Source organism: Lepisosteus oculatus, unplaced genomic scaffold (assembly GCF_040954835.1).
Source record: "Lepisosteus oculatus isolate fLepOcu1 unplaced genomic scaffold, fLepOcu1.hap2 HAP2_SCAFFOLD_74, whole genome shotgun sequence".
Classification (NCBI taxonomy): Eukaryota; Metazoa; Chordata; class Actinopteri; order Semionotiformes; family Lepisosteidae; genus Lepisosteus; species Lepisosteus oculatus.
In genome coordinates, this window is record NW_027168298.1 from 314140 (window position 1) to 334643 (window position 20504).

General features: G+C 49.7%; 12 non-coding genes across 12 annotated transcripts; 4 read left to right on the plus strand and 8 right to left on the minus strand.

The window, feature by feature from the left end:
• Positions 1 to 591: 591 nt before the first annotated feature.
• LOC138234176 (5S ribosomal RNA) lies at positions 592 to 710 on the plus strand. The gene has a single exon (XR_011187872.1). It is a non-coding gene; the product is annotated as a 5S ribosomal RNA (ribosomal RNA).
• Positions 711 to 1346: 636 nt separating this feature from the next.
• Positions 1347 to 1510, minus strand: LOC138234200 (U1 spliceosomal RNA). Its single transcript, XR_011187896.1, has one exon. It is a non-coding gene; the product is annotated as a U1 spliceosomal RNA (small nuclear RNA).
• A 1807-nt stretch (positions 1511 to 3317) lies between these two features.
• On the plus strand, positions 3318 to 3436 carry LOC138234104 (5S ribosomal RNA). Its single transcript, XR_011187799.1, has one exon. It is a non-coding gene; the product is annotated as a 5S ribosomal RNA (ribosomal RNA).
• Positions 3437 to 4072: 636 nt separating this feature from the next.
• On the minus strand, positions 4073 to 4242 carry LOC138234216 (U1 spliceosomal RNA). Its single transcript, XR_011187912.1, has one exon. It is a non-coding gene; the product is annotated as a U1 spliceosomal RNA (small nuclear RNA).
• Positions 4243 to 9503: 5261 nt separating this feature from the next.
• On the plus strand, positions 9504 to 9620 carry LOC138234151 (U5 spliceosomal RNA). The gene has a single exon (XR_011187847.1). It is a non-coding gene; the product is annotated as a U5 spliceosomal RNA (small nuclear RNA).
• A 230-nt stretch (positions 9621 to 9850) lies between these two features.
• Positions 9851 to 9992, plus strand: LOC138234127 (U4 spliceosomal RNA). Its single transcript, XR_011187822.1, has one exon. It is a non-coding gene; the product is annotated as a U4 spliceosomal RNA (small nuclear RNA).
• Positions 9993 to 10751: 759 nt separating this feature from the next.
• Positions 10752 to 10866, minus strand: LOC138234174 (U5 spliceosomal RNA). The gene has a single exon (XR_011187870.1). It is a non-coding gene; the product is annotated as a U5 spliceosomal RNA (small nuclear RNA).
• A 390-nt stretch (positions 10867 to 11256) lies between these two features.
• On the minus strand, positions 11257 to 11373 carry LOC138234160 (U5 spliceosomal RNA). The gene has a single exon (XR_011187856.1). It is a non-coding gene; the product is annotated as a U5 spliceosomal RNA (small nuclear RNA).
• Positions 11374 to 11766: 393 nt separating this feature from the next.
• LOC138234172 (U5 spliceosomal RNA) lies at positions 11767 to 11881 on the minus strand. Its single transcript, XR_011187868.1, has one exon. It is a non-coding gene; the product is annotated as a U5 spliceosomal RNA (small nuclear RNA).
• A 391-nt stretch (positions 11882 to 12272) lies between these two features.
• Positions 12273 to 12389, minus strand: LOC138234163 (U5 spliceosomal RNA). The gene has a single exon (XR_011187859.1). It is a non-coding gene; the product is annotated as a U5 spliceosomal RNA (small nuclear RNA).
• Positions 12390 to 12780: 391 nt separating this feature from the next.
• Positions 12781 to 12897, minus strand: LOC138234140 (U5 spliceosomal RNA). Its single transcript, XR_011187836.1, has one exon. It is a non-coding gene; the product is annotated as a U5 spliceosomal RNA (small nuclear RNA).
• A 391-nt stretch (positions 12898 to 13288) lies between these two features.
• On the minus strand, positions 13289 to 13405 carry LOC138234167 (U5 spliceosomal RNA). Its single transcript, XR_011187863.1, has one exon. It is a non-coding gene; the product is annotated as a U5 spliceosomal RNA (small nuclear RNA).
• Between the last annotated feature and the right edge of the window lie 7099 nt (positions 13406 to 20504).

The following is a 20504-nucleotide window of genomic DNA, read 5'->3' on the forward strand; positions in this document are numbered from 1 at the left end:
GGTGTTAGTGCTCCCCTTTACCCATCAGTCGGGGTCTCCTCCTAATCCCCGTCTCACCTGTAACAATCAATGACGAGGCCCCCCTGTCCGTGAGATTTAGTACTCGCGCAAGAGACCGGGGGCAGAGCGCGAACGCGGTCCCCCGCCCCCCACAAAGTGCGCGCTCCGGGTTCCCTCTCGGGGCCCTGCAACACAGCGGAAGGGCAGCGAGAAGGAGCCTCTTGCTCTGACGCCGCAAGGCCACAAGAGGGCGGAGGCGCCGCGCGCCCGGCCGACGTGTTGGACCGGTGCGCTTTACGTGCTGAAATAAACACGCGAAAGCCCCGAAATGTTTCCAGAGTGCTGTGCACTGGAGGTTTTTGTCTGGTGAAGACTTGCCTGGTGCTCCTCCGTGCAGATTGTTTGTCCTCCTCCAGTGCGGGACGAGCCAACACAAGGTAGCGCATTCGCCAACATCCAGGCATGCAATGCGATTTGGAAAGCAGCTCCTTTCCAAAGAGTTGCACACGAACGATCCTTCAGTCCCGCTCGGGGGGCACGGAACCCCCGCCACACACAGCTTCAAGTAGCGAGTCAGGCGCCGGGGCTTTCGCTTATGGCCACACCACCCTGAACACGCCCGATCTCGTCTGATCTCGGAAGCTAAGCAGCGTCGGGCCTGGTTAGTACTTGGATGGGAGACTGCCTGGGAATACCAGGTGCTGTAAGCTTTTGCTCTCCCGGCCAGCAGGGGTCGCCGTTGGTGCCGTAGGCTTTGGGAGGAAAACCTGCAGGATGGAAAGGTGATCTATAGCCTCATCTCTAGAGATGTTTTGTTGCTGTGGCATGTGTGTGACCCATATTCCAAAAAAAAAACCCGTCTGTAAAACGAATATCGAAGCTGCCTCTAAATCTGCAAATGAAGATGAGTCGATAAACCACTCGTTTTTCGTATACCTAGACATATATTCATTTGTTACCGATTTCATTCATTGAGCACGGATACAATAGAGGTACAGCCATTCACTGTTTGACATGTCTGCACTGGTACAGAACCGAGCAATCAGAAAACGGGTGAAACTGTCTTTAGACTCAGCATACAGTACCGAGGCCCCCCATGACCAAATAAAGGCTAAACTCGATAATCAGCCTAAAGAACGCAGACTACAGCAAAACGACTGACTTTGAAAAGGGAATGAACGTCCGGAAGGAGTAGTGGAACTAGCTTGAGATGCTTCTCCGGACCCCTAACTAAAAGCCAGCGAGAACCAGCAGCGGCGTCCACTCCTGTCGAACCGGGATCCTTCCGCAGCCACGCAGCTCGTGGTGTCCTAACCTTCCTGTATCTGATTTTGGACCAAGCACATCAGGGGAGAGCGCGAACGCAGTCCCCCACTACCAGAAATTATGCAGTCGAGATTCCCACATTTGGGGAATTCGCAGGGGTCAGCACAGCCGGAGTGCAATGGCCGAGCCTCGCCCTGGGTGAACCTCCTTCTTGATCAAGGTATCTCCCCTGCCAGGTAAGTATGAGTTAAACAGGCCCCTGCAAGCGGCCCGCACCCACAGCACAAATCGCGCAGCCTAGGCCACCTCCTCGCCCCGCACGCCACCGCCTCCTGCTGGGCCCACTCTTTCACACACTCACACGCCACACTAACACTCAAAAGTGTGGGCAAAACGAGAAAACGAGCGCGCCGTTTCCTACACATCTGCAGTCGCCGTTGCGCATTCGCAGCATGTCCCGGGATGCAATTCGGCCTCATTTGCATAACTCCAGACCGGCAGATCGCCACGCAAGCTCGCGACGTGCGCCTGCCACACACCGAACAAACCTTTTCAGCAATTTCCAAAAAACGGGCCTGCTCGCCTGCCCACAAGGCTCCGTCTCTTACCTGCTCTCCAGAGCCTGCTGCCTTCTGTGCTTTTCTCTCGGCACCGCTGCAGTGCACACAACTCCTGCAGCGGGAGGGGGGGAGAAAGTTCCCGCGCTCCGCCGCAGGGAAGGCTCGCTCCGTGCGCACACGTCCTTTCGATGCCAGTCCAACAAGTGCTCCGCATTAGCTGCGTCGGGGCTCCGGCGTGTCGCACCTCACCTCACCTCGCACTGCCCCCTCCTTGAATGTCTGCCGCTGGGCATGCCCCGCTCTCCTCCGCCTTATCTTATCGCGTGTGAGCACCGACAATGGCCACAATGCCGGGGAATGGCACCTGTAAAGTGTTAATTGGGGCACAGGAACAGCCCGTCTCGTCTCGGGGGGGCCGGCTTCAGAGACAATACAGCAAACACAGCGGGGCGGGGGAAGAAGACGACACCACACATGCGGGTACATTCAGCTCCGGCGGGAACGAGACATTTGTCGGTCTTTTCAAGTGCCGAGAGCCGAGCAATCCTTCACTTGTATCGTTTCTCCCCGGTGACTAGATCTGGCCCTGCGACTCTCGACTGGGCTCACCCCCGGGGCAGCCCAGCAGGTGTGAGCCTGGCCGGCACCCGGATGGGAGATTCCACCCCGGAAAAGCTCCGGTTGCTGCTGCTCCTGCAAGAGGTGTGACTGGGACCAGTAGGGAGCGCTCACCCTGCGGGCTGTGTGGCTCTCTTACGCCCCAGCCTCCTGATGGCGACACTCTGCTGCACAAACAGGCGCCGTCCTTCGGGGGAGGCGTCAAACCGAGGTCCCGACCCTCCTTGGCCATTAGGAAACCCCAGGGCGTCTCTCAAAAAGAGACGCCGTGGGTGTCCCTCTGGTGTTAGTGCTCCCCTTTACCCATCAGTCGGGGTCTCCTCCTAATCCCCGTCTCACCTGTAACAATCAATGACGAGGCCCCCCTGTCCGTGAGATTTAGTACTCGCGCAAGAGACCGGGGGCAGAGCGCGAACGCGGTCCCCCGCCCCCCACAAAGTGCGCGCTCCGGGTTCCCTCTCGGGGCCCTGCAACACAGCGGAAGGGCAGCGAGAAGGAGCCTCTTGCTCTGACGCCGCAAGGCCACAAGAGGGCGGAGGCGCCGTGCGCCCGGCCGACGTGTTGGACCGGTGCGCTTTACGTGCTGAAATAAACACGCGAAAGCCCCGAAATGTTTCCAGAGTGCTGTGCACTGGAGGTTTTTGTCTGGTGAAGACTTGCCTGGTGCTCCTCCGTGCAGATTGTTTGTCCTCCTCCAGTGCGGGACGAGCCAACACAAGGGAGCGCATTCGCCAACATCCAGGCACGCAATGCGATTTGGAAAGCAGCTCCTTTCCAAAGAGTGGCACACGAACGATCCTTCAGTCCCGCTCGGGGAGCACGGAACCCCCGCCACACACAGCTTCAAGTAGCGAGTCAGGCGCCGGGGCTTTTGCTTACGGCCACACCACCCTGAACACGCCCGATCTCGTCTGATCTCGGAAGCTAAGCAGCGTCGGGCCTGGTTAGTACTTGGATGGGAGACTGCCTGGGAATACCAGGTGCTGTAAGCTTTTGCTCTCCCGGCCAGCAGGGGTCGCCGTTGGTGCCGTAGGCTTTGGGAGGAAAACCTGCAGGATGGAAAGGTGATCTATAGCCTCATCTCTAGAGATGTTTTGTTGCTGTGGCATGTGTGTGACCCATATTCCAAAAAAAAAACCCGTCTGTAAAACGAATATCGAAGCTGCCTCTAAATCTGCAAATGAAGATGAGTCGATAAACCACTCGTTTTTCGTATAACTAGACATATATTCATTTGTTACCGATTTCATTCATTGAGCACGGATACAATAGAGGTACAGCCATTCACTGTTTGACATGTCTGCACTGGTACAGAACCGAGCAATCAGAAAACGGGTGAAACTGTCTTTAGACTCAGCATACAGTACCGAGGCCCCCCATGACCAAATAAAGGCTAACCTCGATAATCAGCCTAAAGAACGCAGACTACAGCAAAACGACTGACTTTGAAAAGGGAATGAACGTCCGGAAGGAGTAGTGGAACTAGCTTGAGATGCTTCTCCGGACCCCTAACTAAAAGCCAGCGAGAACCAGCAGCGGCGTCCACTCCTGTCGAACCAGGATCCTTCCGCAGCCACGCAGCTCGTGGTGTCCTAACCTTCCTGTATCTGATTTTGGACCAAGCACATCAGGGGAGAGCGCGAACGCAGTCCCCCACTACCAGAAATTATGCAGTCGAGATTCCCACATTTGGGGAATTCGCAGGGGTCAGCACAGCCGGAGTGCAATGGCCGAGCCTCGCCCTGGGTGAACCGATTTCGATTTTTAAGAACTTTATTTTCTTTTCACAAAAAAATACAGGACATCACAAATCAGAAAGCTTTACATTCATATACATACTTAAAACAGTATATATGATCACATCTCATTACATTTTGACATGGTAACAGTTACATAGCAACAATTTTCTTTTTTTCTGGTGCAAATCACATTCTTTACTTAAACTTGATAATGTTTTTCACAGTTTCTTGAGATATTGACCTATGCTCTCTATTTCCCACAGATTTTCTGGTTCCTCCCTCCCTTCTCTCCACAGATCTCTGAGGTAATAGTTCTCTCGGGTGATGAACAGGGCCAGGCTACCTGCTGCCTTGACTGGGATCTCGATGCCTTTGAACAGCCCCATGTTCCTCACTCTCCACAGGGCAACTTTCCCACTGTTCACCACGGCCCAGATCCTGTCAAACACGTCAGGAGGAAGTTTGACAGGAGAGATGCCGTATATGACGAAAGCAGCGGTCAGGGTAAATTGGGGCGAGAGAGCCAGCAACCAATCTTCAAACTGTGCCCAGAAGGCCTTAGCAAAAAAGCAGGACCACAGGAGATGGGATACAGTCTCCTCCTCGCCGCAGCCCACCCTAACGCAGCGAGGGCTGGGGGTGAGGCCCCTACGGTACAAGAAAGTTCGTACCGGTAAGCACTGGTGGACGACACTCCAGGCTAAATCTCTGTGAATGTTGCACAGAAACTTAGAGGATGTGTGTTTCCACACCTTCCTTGTTTGGGCTGATGTTAAAATGCCCACATGGGTCTGCCTATTGTTCTGGGGTGCAACGAAATCTTCCAGTTTTTGGACGCTGACATCTCGGAGGGGAATATGGCCAATTGGGTGAGATCTTAGAAAACTTTTAACTGTCCCATAAATTGCAGGGCATGTGTCAGAGAGTGGGACGTCCAGCTTGGGTCTGACACCCCACACTCTGAACACCTCCCTACCTACCCAGAGCCTGGAAAAATAAGTCCAGGTACGCGCTGCAGGTGCTGTTGCAAAGCCTCTCAGCACAGAGGCCAGGAAAATGCACAGCAGCTTCGTAGCAATATCTGGGACAGACTTCCCCCCTGAGGGTAGCGGCCTGTACATTATTTCCCTTCTGAGTCTTTCCTGCTTCCCACCCCATAGAAATTGAAACATCAATCTCCTCAGCACCGCCGCAACACGGTGTGGGATTGGGAAGGTAGAAGCCAGAAAAATCAAGACAGGCAAGAGCTCGGCTTTGATGACCAGCACCTTCCCTGTCATGGTGAGGTCTCGGTCCTTCCATTGCATCAGTTTTTTGTTTAAGATTGGCAATTTGTTCTGCCAATTTACTGTTCCCATCTCTTCTCCAAAATACACCCCCAGGACCTTAATTCTCTTCTCTTGCAGCCTGAGATCATGTCCTTCTTTTGGCTCCCTCCAGTTCTGATAAAAAATCTCACTCTTAGATTTGTTAATTTTTGCGGAGGAAGCCAAAGAGAAACGATCACAGCACTGCAGAGCTCTGCTAATTGAGGCATTGTCAGAGAGGAGCAGGGTGACGTCATCCATGTATAGAGATGTCTTTACCTCTCCTCCCCCACTTCCAGGCACTGGTATCCCATTAATGGCCTGATCCTGGCGCAAGGCACAGGCTAAGGGCTCCATAGCCAAAACGCATAACAAGGGGGATAATGGGCAGCCCTGCCTCACCCCTGAACAGACTTCAAAGGGGCGTGATCTATTGCCATTAACCATGACTCTGCTGTTGCTACCTGTGTACAGCAGGTTAATCCACTTTCTCATGATGGGGCCAAACTTCATGTGCTCAAGTCCCGATGTTAAGTACTGCCGGTTTAGGCGGTCAAAGGCCTTTTCTAGGTCTACACCTAAAATGCAAAGAGGGAGGGAGCGATCCTCAGAGTACAGACAGACATCCCTCAACAAGGCCAGGTTGTCGCTCATCAGGCGTCCTGCTATCCCACAAGTCTGTTCTTTCCCTACCAGTGAGGCCACTACATTTTGTAGGTGCAGGAAAAGGGCTTTGGACAGGATCTTAGTGTCCACGCCTAACAGGCTGAGGGGTCTCCAGTTCTTTATGTCATTTTTTGCTCCTTTCTTAAACAAGAGAGAGATAGTGCCTTCTCTTAAGGAGTCAGGCAGCAATTCTGTCTTATATCTTTCCTCGAATAGGACCAGTAGCGGATCCTGAAGCAGATCCCAAAAGGTGCAATAAAATTCTTTAGGGAGCCCGTCAGCACCTGGAGTTTTCCCCTTCTGTAAGCTCTCCATAGCCTGTCTCAGCTCTTCTACTGTCAAATCCCTCTCAAGTACTTCCCTATCTTCTTCACTCAAAACGTTTTCTAGCTTTGAGGTAAAAAAATGAATTTCTTCATCCTTTACCTCTGTAGAGCTGTACAGTCTTGAGTAGAAGGCCTTGGTGCAGGAGAGGATAGCACTCGGCTCTGTTCTCTCTCGTCCCTCCTCATCAACTACACTTTCCATGACAGACTTGGAGCCTACCACTTTCCTGAAAAAGAAGCGAGTACACTTCTCATTTTCTTCCAAGAACTGCACTCTGCCTCTTAACAGCACTCCTCGACTACTTTCTTCGGCTATGCTCCGGATGTCCTTTTTTAAAAGGGTGATATCCTCGAGCACATCGAAGCCACTGTGCAGCATCGTGTAGAGACGCTGCAGCTGCCTCTGTTTCCTGGCTAGCACTCCTCTCCGTCTGGCAGCAGCCTTCCTTCCCTCAGCCATGAAAAAGGTCTTTGTCCTCATCTTCACCTCCTCCCACCACTCTCCTACTGACCCGTACAGACACTGCAAGGACAGCCACTGTGATAGTTTCTCCTTGTAGCGGGATACTACCCCCTCGTTCTCTAGCAGCTTTGTGTTGAGTTTCCAGAGGCCTGGGCCAAAGACAGTCCCGCCCTGGAGTTCCACTCTACACCCTAAAGCCTGATGATCTGAGAAGAAGACAGGCTGAAGAGTGACCCCAACAACTTTCACTCTCTCTGAGACAAAGCAATAGTCAATTCTGGAGCTGCTATTCCTCCCTGACCATGTATATCCTGCTGTTGTGGGATATATACATCTATATGTGTCTGAGAGTTTAAAGTCTTGAACTAAGTTTTGCAGGGCCAGTGAGCTGGAATCCAATTTTATCGGAGAGCTAGACTGCCTGTCTGTGTGCTCTAAGATACAATTAAAATCCCCTCCCACTATCACGTCTGTGCTACTTAACAATAGGGGAGAGAGTGCCTTGAGTAGCTCCACCCTTCCTCCCACGTCAGTAGGACAATACACATTGATTAGCCGCAGGTTAACGGTCCCCCATTCCACATCCACACACAGCAACCTGCCATCTATGACCCTCTGAATACTTTTCAATTTGAAAGCCCATCCTTTGAAAAGAATGGCCACGCCAGAGGCTCTGTTGTTATTGTCCCCTGACCAAACAGAAGGCCCTTTATCCCACCTATCTTTAAAGCTTTTATACCTCTCTTGATAGGCTAAAGCACACTCCTGCAACATCAACACATCTCCCTCTCTCTGCTGGAGGTAATCAAAGACACACTGGCATTTAACTCTGTCATTGATACCTCTGGTGTTAAGAGAAATTATGTTTAGAGCCATTTTACATAAGAAAGTGGAACCAGTCTTTACAAAACACATTTCTCTTCGGTCTCACCTGTTACCTTCTCTTTCTTTTTCTTCTTACCAATTTCCTGCCAGCCATCCTCTGAATGAGCCTTCATCAGGGTGGCAGCAGTAAAAGCATTCACGGAGTCCATTTCAAGGAAGGGGGTAGAGGGAGGGGTGGAGGGGTTCCAGCTGTCCCCATCGCCATTTTCTCCTTCCTCCTCGCTCGGGGAGAAAACAGAGTCATTTTTCCTTTTCCTCAAGTCCAGCTCCTGGGAGCACTGAGGGGAAAGGGGTGCAGCCGATGCACCAGTCTCCTCTTCCCCCTCACCCACCAGCTGTTGCAGATCCTCCGTGATGGACTGGATGGAGGAGAGGAGGGCATCTGTAGCACTTGCAGAGTCTGAGAAAAGCAGCTCCGCTGAATCCTGGGTATCGTCGCTGGACCCGCTCCACCGGGGGGCCCCACACTGGCCCTCGTTCTGAGGAGCAGGAGTGGGGGAGGGGTCCTCGCTGTTCTCGGGGGTTTTCAAACCCTCGTGCTTGTCTGGTGCAGTCTGCGGTTGTGGGAGCGTAGTGGATTTCTCTTCCACCGGCCCCGGAGCCACAGCAGGACTGATCCTGGCTGGAGGCTGAGACTCTTTGTCCAACAAGGGTTCTTTGTTTGACTTGTTGTTTGCTTTGGCTTTTCGGGCCGGTTTGGCTGAAACAAGCACTGCCTCATCCTTTCTCATTTTGAGTTTATTGGCGTAGGCGTGAGGGCAGTTCTTAAAAACGTGTCCTTCCGAGCCACATAAATTGCACTTTGGCAGCATTGAACAGTCAGAGGCTAAATGTCCCTGTTTGCCACAGGTCTTGCAGCATTTCACAGTGCAGGAAGATGCCAGGTGTCCCACAGCACCACAGCGCCGACACACCTTTGGTTGTCCCACATAAAAAACATAGCCATTGCAGGCGCCCAGCCGGATTGTAGAGGGCAGGTGCCTTAAGCCTCCATTTACATTGTCCGGTAGTAAGCGAACCTCGAATTTCCTTGCTCCTGTTTTTATACCGTCAACATCTCTAACCTCAGTTCCATGGTGGACGGTGCAGTACTGGTTAAGCCAGGTGTGAATGTCCTCCGTCTTTGCCAGTTCCGAGAACATAACAACATGCACCGTTTTCCTCTCTCTCTGTGTCAGAGGCTGCAAGTTGATCTTCTCAAGTGCAGGAACTTTCCCTCTTTTTGCCTCAAACACATCCACGCATTGTTCAAACAGAGGATAGGTACCAAATACAACCTCAAATGCTTTCTGACCTGGGAGAGCAAAGATGAAATCCAAGTGCCGAGGTTCAAAGCCAAGTTCCTTCTGTAACACTTTTCTGCTGAACTGCATACGATCCATGAACAGGTCATCCAAAAGCTCAAAACGTACAGCATTCTTGCGGGATCCAAAGGTTGCCATCTCAAACTGCAAAACAAACACTGCTTCCACAAAACAAGAAAACAATCCAACTACTCCAACTACAGGCTGATCAAGGTATCTCCCCTGCCAGGTAAGCCGAGAGCCGCAGGCGATGAGCCCGGAGCTGAACGGGCCCCACTGGCTCGTTTGTAAGGCCAGGTGCATTGCCAACCACGACCGGCAGGGCAGAGGCCTTGAAGGCAGCCTGGGCTCCTGCAGCTGTCCAGCCACGCACTCTGGTTTCTCTTCATCTCGTACAAATCTTTTGCCTTTTACTAAAGATTTCCATGAAGAGGAGCATGAATGAGTTCCATACAATTTTTGTGCTTTCCTGCCTTCGGGTGGGGCGCAGCTGGGCTGGTCAAAGAGAGAAAACAAAACCGCTCACAATCACTCTTATTACTGCGACTGTGGCCGTCTGCTCTGCGAGTCCTCGGTCTCCGCCTGTCTGATTGGTGCTCTTTTCTTTGGGGGGCGGGAAGTGTCCGGCCGCAAATATGAAGCGTTACAGCAACAACATGCCATGAGACGATTGATAACGATTTCCATAGGATCCACGCGGTTGCCTGGCAACCGTCAGCTTTGCGCAGTGGCAGTATCGTAGCCTGTGAGGTTTAGCCGATGCGCGATTATTGCTAGTTGAAAACTTTTCCCAATACCCCGCTTCCGCCGGTTTGCAATACAATCGGCGAAAGCAATTCTTGACAGTCTCGTCAGAGACTGAGCAAGGTGTTTAAAGACAGATTTTGTCATGGTAACATCATGGTAGAAAGAAACAAGCTTGTTACGTCTCAACAGAAACACTCTTTAGCTCTTTCAGCGTTATGCAGAGAACAGCGTCTGTCGAGATCACTTTTGAGTCAGCGCGAAACGCCGTGTGCTGTCAGTTTGATTTCATATTGCTCGTAGCGGCGCCCGGCTTTTGTCTGTCAAACGTTAGGTTGCCCTTCTTCATGCTGCATCGTCGGCATGAGTGGAGCTTTTTAAACGTCTGTATTTACTGCGCCTCATAAGAAATCGTTTGTCCCCGTTCAAAACAGATTGTGCGATGTCCTGCAGCGTTCGCAAAGCAAACCTTTGACAGTTTGAAAGAGGAATTTATTCTGCTTCCTGTGCGTGCAGTAGTTACAAAGTTGAACGTCTTTATACGATCTGCCGCAGATCTTACAAACGAGCCAGTGGGGCCCGTTCAGCTCGGGGCTCATCGCCTGCGGCTCACGGCTTGCGAGCGTGCCCAATCCGTGCGATAACTTGGAAAACACCCGGCCACACTGTGCCGGAAACGACGCACTCTGGGAAGCCGCTATGCAAAGCGAGGTCCCAAGATCCCCTGCGGCCGGACACTTCCCGCCCCCCAAAGAAAAGAGCGCCAATCAGACGGCCGGAGATCGAGGACTCGCGGAGCAGACGGCCACAATCACCATTACAAGAGCGATTGCGAACGTGCTTGTTTTCTCTCTTTGACCAGCCCAGCTGCCCGCGACCCGAAAGCAGGAAATCACAAAAATTGCAGGGAACTCATTCGTGCTCTTCTCCACGGAAATCTTTAGTAAAAGGCGAAAGAGTTGTACAAGATGAAGAGAAACCAGAGTGCATGGCTGCACAGCTGCAGGAGCCCAGGCCGCCTTCAAGGCCTCTGCCCTGCCGGTCGTGGTTGGCAATACACCTGGCCTTACAAACGAGCCAGTGGGGCCCGTTCAGCTCCGGGCTCATCGCCTGCGGCTCACGGTTTGCGAGCGTGCCCAATCCGTGCGATAACTCGGAAAACACCCGGCCACACTGTGCCGGAAACGACGCACTCTGGGAAGCCGCTATCCAGGCAAGGTCCCAAGATCCCCTGCGGCCGGACACTTGCCGCCCACCAAAGAAAAGAGCGCCAATCAGACGGCCGGAGACCAAGGACTCGCGGAGCAGACGGCCACAATCACCATTACAAGAGCGATTGCGAACGTGCTTGTTTTCTCTCTTTGACCAACCCAGCTGCGCCCCACCCGAAGGCAGAGAAGCACAAAAATTGCATGGAACTCATTCATGCGCCTCTCCACGGAAATCTTTAGTAAAAGGCGAAAGATTCGTATGAGATGAAGAGAAACCAGAGTGCGTGGCTGCACAGCTGCAGGAGCCCAGGCCGCCTTCAAAGCCTCTGCGCTGCCGGTCATGGTTGGCAATGCACCTGGCCTTACAAACTAGCCAGTGGGGCCCGTTCAGCTCCGGGCTCATCGCCTGCGGCTCTCAGCTTGCGGCCGTGCCCAATCCGTGCGATAAGTCGGAAAACACCCAGCCACACTGTGCCGGAAACGACGCACTCTGGGAAGCCGCTATGAAAAGCGAGGTCCCAAGATCCCCTGCGGCCGGACACTTCCCGCCCCCCAGAGAAAAGAGCGCCAATCAGACGGCCGGAGACCGAGGACTCGCGGAGCAGACGGCCACAATCACCATTACAAGAGCGATTGCGAACGTGCTTGTTTTCTCTCTTTGACCAGCCCAGCTGCCCGCCACCCGAAAGCAGGGAAGCACAAAAACTGCAGGGAACTCATTCGTGCTCCTCTCCATGGAAATTTTTAGTAAAAGGCGAAAGATTTGTACGAGATGAAGAAAAACCAGAGTGCGTGGCTGCACAGCTGCAGGAGCCCAGGCCGCCTTCAAGGCCTCTGCCCTGCCGGTCGTGGTTGGCAATACACCTGGCCTTACAAACGAGCCAGTGGGGCCCGTTCAGCTCCGGGCTCATCGCCTGCGGCTCACGGCTTGCGAGCATGCCCAATCCGTGCGATAACTCGGAAAACACCCGGCCACACTGTGCCGGAAACGACGCACTCTGGGAAGCCGCTATGCAAAGCGAGGTCCCAAGATCCCCTGCGGCCGGACACTTCCCGCCCCCCAAAGAAAAGAGCGCCAATCAGACGGCCGGAGACCGAGGACTCGCGGAGCAGACGGCCACAATCGCCATAACAAGACCGATTGCGAGCGTTTTTGTTTTCTCTCTTTGACCAGCCCAGCTGCGCCCCACCCGAAAGCAGAGAAGCACAAATATTGCATGGAACTCATTCATGCTTCTCTCCGCGGGAATCTTTAGTAAAAGGCGAAAGATTTGTACGAAATGAAGAGAAACCAGAGTGCGTGGCTGCACAGCTGCAGGAGCCCAGTCCGCCTTCAAAGCCTCTGCGCTGCCGGTCGTGGTTTGCAATGCACCTGGCCTTACAAACGAGCCAGTGGGGCCCGTTCAGCTCCGGGCTCATCGCCTGCGGCTCACGGCTTGCGAGCGTGCCCAATCCGTGCGATAACTCGGAAAACACCCGGCCACACTGTGCCGGAAACGACGCACTCTGGGAAGCCGCTATGCAAAGCGAGGTCCCAAGATCCCCTGCGGCCGGACACTTCCCACCCCCCAAAGAAAAGAGCGCCAATCAGACGGCCGGAGACCGAGGACTCGCGGAGCAGACTGCCACAATCGCCATAACAAGACCGATTGCGAGCGTTTTTGTTTTCTCTCTTTGACCAGCCAGGCTGCGCCCCACCCGAAGGCAGGGAAGCACAAAAATTGCATGGAACTCATTCATGCTCCTCTCCACGGAAATCTTTAGTAAAAGGCGAAAGATTTGTACGAGATGAAGAGAAACCAGAGTGCGTGGCTGCACAGCTGCAGGAGCCCAGGCCGCCTTCAAAGCCTCTGCGCTGCCGGTCATGGTTGGCAATACACCTGGCCTTACAAACGAGCCAGTGGGGCCCGTTCAGCTCCGGGCTCATCGCCTGCGGCTCTCAGCTTGCGGCCGTTCCCAATCCGTGCGATAAGTCGGAAAACACCCAGCCACACTGTGCCGGAAACGACGCACTCTGGGAAGCCGCTATGCAAAGCGAGGTCCCAAGATCCCCTGCGGCCGGACACTTCCCGCCCCCCAAAGAAAAGAGCGCCAATCAGACAGCCGGAGACCGAGGACTCGCGGAGCAGACGGCCACAATTGCCATAACAAGAGTGATTGCGAACGTTTTTGTTTTCTCTCTTTGACCAGCCAGGCTGCGCCCCACCCGAAGGCAGGGAAGCACAAAAATTGCATGGAACTTATTCATGCTCCTCTCCACGGAAATCTTTAATAAAAGGTGAAAGATTTGTACGAGATGAAGAGAAACCAGAGTGCGTGGCTGCACAGCTGCAGGAGCCCAGACCGCCTTCAAAGCCTCTGCGCTGCCGGTCGTGGTTGGCAATGCACCTGGCCTTACAAACTAGCCAGTGGGGCCCGTTCAGCCCCGGGCTCATCGCCTGCGGCTCTCGGCTTGTGGGCGTGCCCAATCCGTGCGATAACTCGGAAAACACCCGGCCACACTGTGTCGGAAACAACGCACTGTAAGGCACCTTGAAGCGTGCACCCCCAACATTCTTCTTTGCACATCTGTGAAAGGTAAACTCTTGAGCAAACTCTGAACCAGCTCTAAGGAAACTAATCCGATTAGACGTTACTTTGACTCATCCTTTAAGGGACCCTTGATAATTGGAGAAATCAATGATTTCGAATGAATTCTGTATGCGTCAAAAGACAGCTATACACAGAAAACATGCAGGACACTGCTCATGATGTTTCCCGAGCCGAAACACAGTGCGTTTTTCCAAGCCATCTGACAAAGCCCGCCCACTGAAAACTGCAGCAGATCGTGTAAAGACGTTCAACTTTGTAACTACTGCACGCACAGGAAGCAGAATAAATTCCTCTTTTCAAACTGTCAAAGGTTTGCTTTGCGAACGCTGCAGGACATCGCAAAATCTCTTTTGAACGGGGACAAACGATTTCTTATGGGGCGCAGTAAGTACAGACGTTTAAAAAGCTCCACTCATGCCGACGATGCAGCATGAAGAAGCGCAACCTAACGTTTGACAGACAAAAGCCGGGCGCCGCTACGAGCAATATGAAATCAAACTGACAGCACACGGCGTTTCGCGCTGACTCAAAAGTGATCTCGACAGACGCTGTTCTCTGCATAACACTGAAAGAGCTAAAGAGCGTTTCTGTTGAGACGTAACCCAGTGGGCAAAAGACGTATAATATACGTCTATTAAACGCATACCTCAGACGTCTAAATGTGGTCTGCAATTCGTCTAGAATGAAATTCTAATATACGTCTATTGTTATACGTCAATTATACGTCTATGATTAGATGTTCATTATACGTAAATGGTTGGAGTTCTATTATACGGATAAATTTAGAGGACTATTATACATATATGGTAGGAGTTCCGGATAACTTTAGAGGACTATTCTACGTATATGGTTGGAGGTCTATTATACGGATAACTTTAGAGGTCTATTATACGTATATGGGTAGAGGTCTATTATACGGATAACTTTAGAGGTCTATTATATGTATATGGTTAGAGGTCTATTATACGGATAACTTTAGAGGTCTATTATACGTATATGGGTAGAGGTCTATTATACATCAAAGTTAGGTTTTACAGGTGTAGAAACTAGTAAATCAACCCAATGATTTGGTTTAGAAATTTATTGTGAAAATACACATTCACACCTGAAAAATATGTATTTCAAATTATACATTGTATACAATCAATCAACAATCAACATATGGGCAATAATCATAAAAAACACAACTAGTCTTAAACTTCAGCTACAAATTCTGGTAATATGGCAATATACAGTATAGTAACGGCAAACACAAACTAATTACATTAACACACGAACTCAAAACCACATTTTGATTCAAATATACATTTTAAAATGTACAACTTCTATATTTCCAAGAAAAAAAATATTACAATGGAAGTTAAGATGATTTTTGTCCACTATTTGCAAACCCTGTGTAATTGTCCTAACAGTTAGAACCAAAAACCTAGTATTTTCAGTGTCCAGATCTCCTGGCCCCCTGCCTTGCATATGCATTCTTCAAGTAACACATTGCGTGCTCCTTTATTTCTTTTTCTGCTGATTTAGGGCGGGACTTCAGCACCGCAGCTAGGAGAAAATTATATAATATTACTTCCCAAATTAATGATGATTAATATCTTCTTTAGTATAATCTAAAAAATGAACGGTTTACTAACCTCAAAGCTGAAATAAATGTATAAAATTTGGCTTGCATCATAGAAGTTGAGCAATAAAGTCTGTCCTAATTAAAGAGTACCCAAAGTTTGAAAGTACAACATAGAATAAGAATAGAGAAACGGCAAAACGATTTAGTGTCATCTTCCCCATTCACACCATTCCCCATTTCGAATGAATTCTGTATGCGTTAAAAGACAGCTATACACAGAAAACATGCAGGACACTGCTCACGATGTTTGCCGAGCCGAAACACAGTGCGTTTTTCCAAGCCATTTGACAACGCCCGCCCACTGAAAACTGCAGCAGATCGTGTAAAGACGTTCAACTTTGTAACTACTGCACGCACAGGAAGCAGAATAAATTCCTCTTTTCAAACTGTCAAAGGTTTGCTTTGCGAACGCTGCAGGACATCGCACAACCTCTTTTGAACGGGGACAAACGATTTCTTATGGGGCGCAGTAAGTACAGACGTTTAAAAAGCTCCACTATTTTTATGTGCCATTTTTTGCTTATTCACTTACTATTTTAATCAAAATAATATTAAGAAAGATCTGTATGTATTCAGATAGTATTATTATTGTTCATACTTACTCGTCAAAAGAGGATTGCTGAGATATTTGCGGATATACTTCTACGTTTGAAAAACGTGTCCAAAATGGTGACCAACGAATACTAGCAATGCATTGTGGTATATAACCGGAAAATATGCCGGGTTCGATATTTTCTCAACGTATGCGTTTATTAATGTTGTCGATATTATGGTTGAAATTTAACATTGATAATACATCGCGGCTATGTGCCCCCTGCTATGAGCTGATGTGCAATTTTAACGTATGCAGTTAGTAAGGATCGGTCACTGTTGTATGGTATTATATACAGTATAATGACATTATGGAATAGGATGGGGACAGGCCTGGCATCACGGGGGGAGGGAGGAATGTCGCCCCTTCAGTTTTGGGCAAAAAGATGTACCTAACTTACCTAGGAGTATACGGCACTCTGCACAGTGTACGAAGTAATTTTCGCAGTAATTAATTTATTATATTTACTATATTTATTATACACGTGTAAATTAATTACTGCGAAAATAATTTACTTCGTACACTGTGCAGAGTGCCGTATACTCCTAGTTGCGGCACACACGATACATACAGTAAAAAGCCTCAGGCACTGTGTTAGATGTGTTTTCGACGTTATATATGCGTTTATTAATGTCGTCGATTTTACGGTTGCAATTCGACTTTGATTATACGTCGAGGCGACGTATATATACGTATAGCCGTATTTTCGCCGTGAATATACGTATATTCGACGAATCAGTGCCCACTGGGTAAACTCTTCAGCAAACTCTGAACCAGCTCTAAGGAAACTAATCCGATTAGACGTTACTTTGACTCATCTTTTTACGCTAGGGTTAGGGTTAGCATTCCCACGCTACTTAGACACTTTGTTTACGCTCAGTGCTTGATTTTGGGAACTTCAGGACGAGTGGGAATTTTCTCCTATCTGTCAATTCTGTTTTGTTTTGGAGACTCTTGGCTGCCTATGTTGTACAGTGCAGCGTGAAGGAAACATTTTCCAAAACTGTGTCAGCTCAAAAGTTGTAAGAAAACCTCTCCAGCTGCTTTAACTCTCTTCATTTTTGTCATTTAATGTGACACTCGATGTATAACTGGAGCCTCACATATGCAAATGGTGAGGCTCCAGTTCGACACCCAGTTCAATACCACTTTACAGTAAATGACAAAAGCATGGCAGACTGTGCCGGACCGGCAGATTACTTCCGCTTATTTTTACCATATTAAACAATGGAAATCCAACCACTTGCATTTGTGACACTTGATTTTGGCTGCACCTAAGACACTCTTAAATCTTCAAACACATTTCTCTTCTCCCGCAACACTCTTGTCTGTCGGCGCTATGTGGCAGCGTTGCATGACAACCCATCTCACCACGGAAAGGAACCTAACAGCTTTGGTAAGAGAGGAGAAAAGGACCTGGCCCGTACGCGGCTCAAACCCACAACCTTGGCGTTACTAGCACCACCATCTAACCAACTGAGCTAACCGACCTCACAACAGTGGTCCTCTCTGTGCTGCAAAAAATCAAGCTCAGGGAATTTCTTTTGTCCTTTGAATAGAAAGCCGTGTAATTCAGTGTATGGGCTTTCTCGTGCAGTTTCATAGTTCTTGTAACCCAAATCCTACACTGGCCTGAAGTGCCCCCCCATTTCACAGCATTTTTCAGCTGATTTAAAATGTACCTAAAGGAGAAGCATTATTGAAGACCATCAATTACCAAGAGCTTTTGTCAAAGGTTTTGGTGGTCATTTTTAATGACCACAGAGCACTATGACCTCGGTTTTACATCTCATCCAAAAGACAGCGCCCTTTTTCCAACACAGCTTCTCCGTCACTATATTGGGACATTGGGACCCGTACAGACCTCAGAGTGAGCGCCCATTAACACCACTTCCAGCTGGAAGCTTTGTTTTTCCCTGTAGCTCACCCTCATCCTGGTACTGACCTGGCTCACACCTGCTTAGCTTCAGTGGGTTTTCAGTTGCGAGTTGCAAAAGTTGGGATACAAGTGTAGCGGCAATGCTTGTTAATAAGACAGAATTAAGCGTTGGTATGCTGTCCTAAATGAAGCCCCATCTCACCCCCCATCTCTGTGGTGCAGCCACAGAGAAAGTATTCATGCAGACTGATTTAAGTTGTTTTCTTTTGATAGGGAACAGCTCCCAGACAGGGATGCACTTAGCTAAGCCTGGCTATCATGATCAATGGTCATCCATTGGCGCCTATCTGTCTAGGGAGTGCTGAATGGACATCTGGACTGCATTCTTAAGTGTCAAGAGTAAGTGACTTATATCTCACCTTGACCAACCAATCAGGGACTGGCAGGGCGTGGTAATACCACGTGGGTCTCCAATGCCCGCCAAACTCTCAACCAATCAGCACACATCTGTGTCTTGGTCAAAAAGGGAGCGCAAGCTCAGATCGGGGCTCTCCTTGGCCATTTTCGCGCATCCTCAGAGACAATCACGTGACAACTGCTGTTGTCTGCATAGGGACTTGGACTTTGTTCTAAGCGCGAGGCCAAGCATCCCGTACGTACTCAGAATTCTACTAACGTGAATGCTCCGTTTGATCAACGGCAGCCTACAGTTGGACCCTCGTCGACAACCTGAATAGCTTATTCAGAAGCAGCGCTGGACCGGGAACGAACCAGTTTCTTCCCAGGCAAAAGAGTGACTTGTGAGGACTCGCGGTCACACTCTGTGCATAGAGACTTTCTACTAGCCAGCCGGACTGCTGGTAGATCCCCTCGGAGCAACGACTGCCCTGCGCGCCGCAGTCAGATTCCTCCGCCCGTCCTACTCCGAGCTGCACCTTGACTGGTTGGCTGGTAGCCAGAGGACGCCGACACAACGCCCATTGGACAACCGCTGGAACAGAGGCTGCAACAGAGCTTGTCAGCTGGTTTGGTGTTCGTGCCGGGAAATTCCAAATCCATACACAGTGGATAAGTTAACCCCATGTTCTACATTGCGTCTCGAGAATTCAATTGTACCTCAACACAAGTTGTTATCAATTTAATTCATGAGTAATGTATTTACTTCCGAGTTTAGAGTAACAATGGGTAATAACACTGATTAGCGATTTGGTAACCGAACGATATATATTGACATATATTCTCTGTTGTGTATCTCTTTGTGTTTGCATCTCTTCGAGATTATATATCTTGTATATTGATAACCCTCACAGTAAGGTCTGCCGCTCGTATCCAGGCAGACTAGTATATGTTTGGTGCACAATTTATATTAATAAATGTATCTCGTGTATTGAACCCGTGTGTGTGCGTTGTTAGTTGTTCTGGCGATTGATTTTCTAAAAGCCCCAACGAACAACCTCGTGATTACTGCTACAATTAATAAGTGTCTCAGTAAACCCATCAAACCACTACATTTAATGGCGTCCCTGGGTGGGCGAGTTTAGAATGAAATGAGACTCAATCGCACAGAATAACTGATGTTGCTGTGAGTTCAAGTTCAGCACAGCACCGTGGCTTTTATACGCGAATACCGGGTGTGCTGATAACTGCGTAAAGAAATCCCCCTGTTTTCTAGCGTTTAGTGTAACGTGTGCTGATTGGAAATCCATCTGCTCGGGTGTTTAGATTCCATACTGTATTTTGGTAAAAGGAAAAAAAGTAATACTCTTAAAGTTTCTCTGACGTAATGACAATGGCTGCTAAAATGTCTGAAGTGGAGTCGCTTATAAGTACTATTTCTAGCGACGACAATCCTGGTTACTGGAGCGGTATCGAAAAGTTGAACTTTGATGATATTGAGAAGCTGCAAGTAGATTTAGTAGCTAAGGTAGCGAACCAGCTTAACACAGGAGGGTCTGTGAACGCAGTTCAGGTCCTATCTAGTTTCGCCTTAAATCTAGCTAAACAGCTGGAACTGTCTTTGTCCGAGCTGACAAAGTTTCAAACGCTTCAGGGAAAGCTAGAAAGATATAAGGCGGAGCGAGTTGAGTTGTTGGATATAATCAGAGAAAAGAGAGTGAAAAGTGAGGAAAGTGAAGACAGACTCAGGGAAGTTTTAGGTAAATTAGATGACCTGTCTGCTAGAGAAACTGCGGCTGAGGTAGCTAGGAGAGACCTAGAAGCGAGCTTGAAAGAAAAAGAAAAAGAAATTGAGAGTTTAAATGAGCTCAGCCAGGAAAGGCAAAAGGAGTTAGATGCTGCCGTACTGGAAGCAAAACAGGCTAGATCCCACTTACATGCCAGCCCACCTAGCAGCCCGGAGCGCTCACCCAGGAGGTTTCTCCCGGCCAGGGTCTGTGGTCGGATCGGCATGGGGGAGATCGCCGAGTCCTGCGCGAGACGCAAGGGCGATTCAATTCAGGCATAGACCCCCTGCTCCTGATCACGGCCGTCTCCCTGCCCACGGAGAAACTGTAAAAATTAACCTCCACTCCCTGAGGCAGTTAGCCAAAGATGTAGAAAGGTTTGACCCGACAGTGTCAGGGAATAATGTGGAGACCTACATTGATGAGCTGAGATATACTTTGCAGTTTATGCCCGAAGCGTCCGAACAGGAAAAGGCTATGTTAGTAAGGAAAACTACCAGCCGAGCGGTCCACGAGTGGATGTCTAGACAAGGACCTGAGGT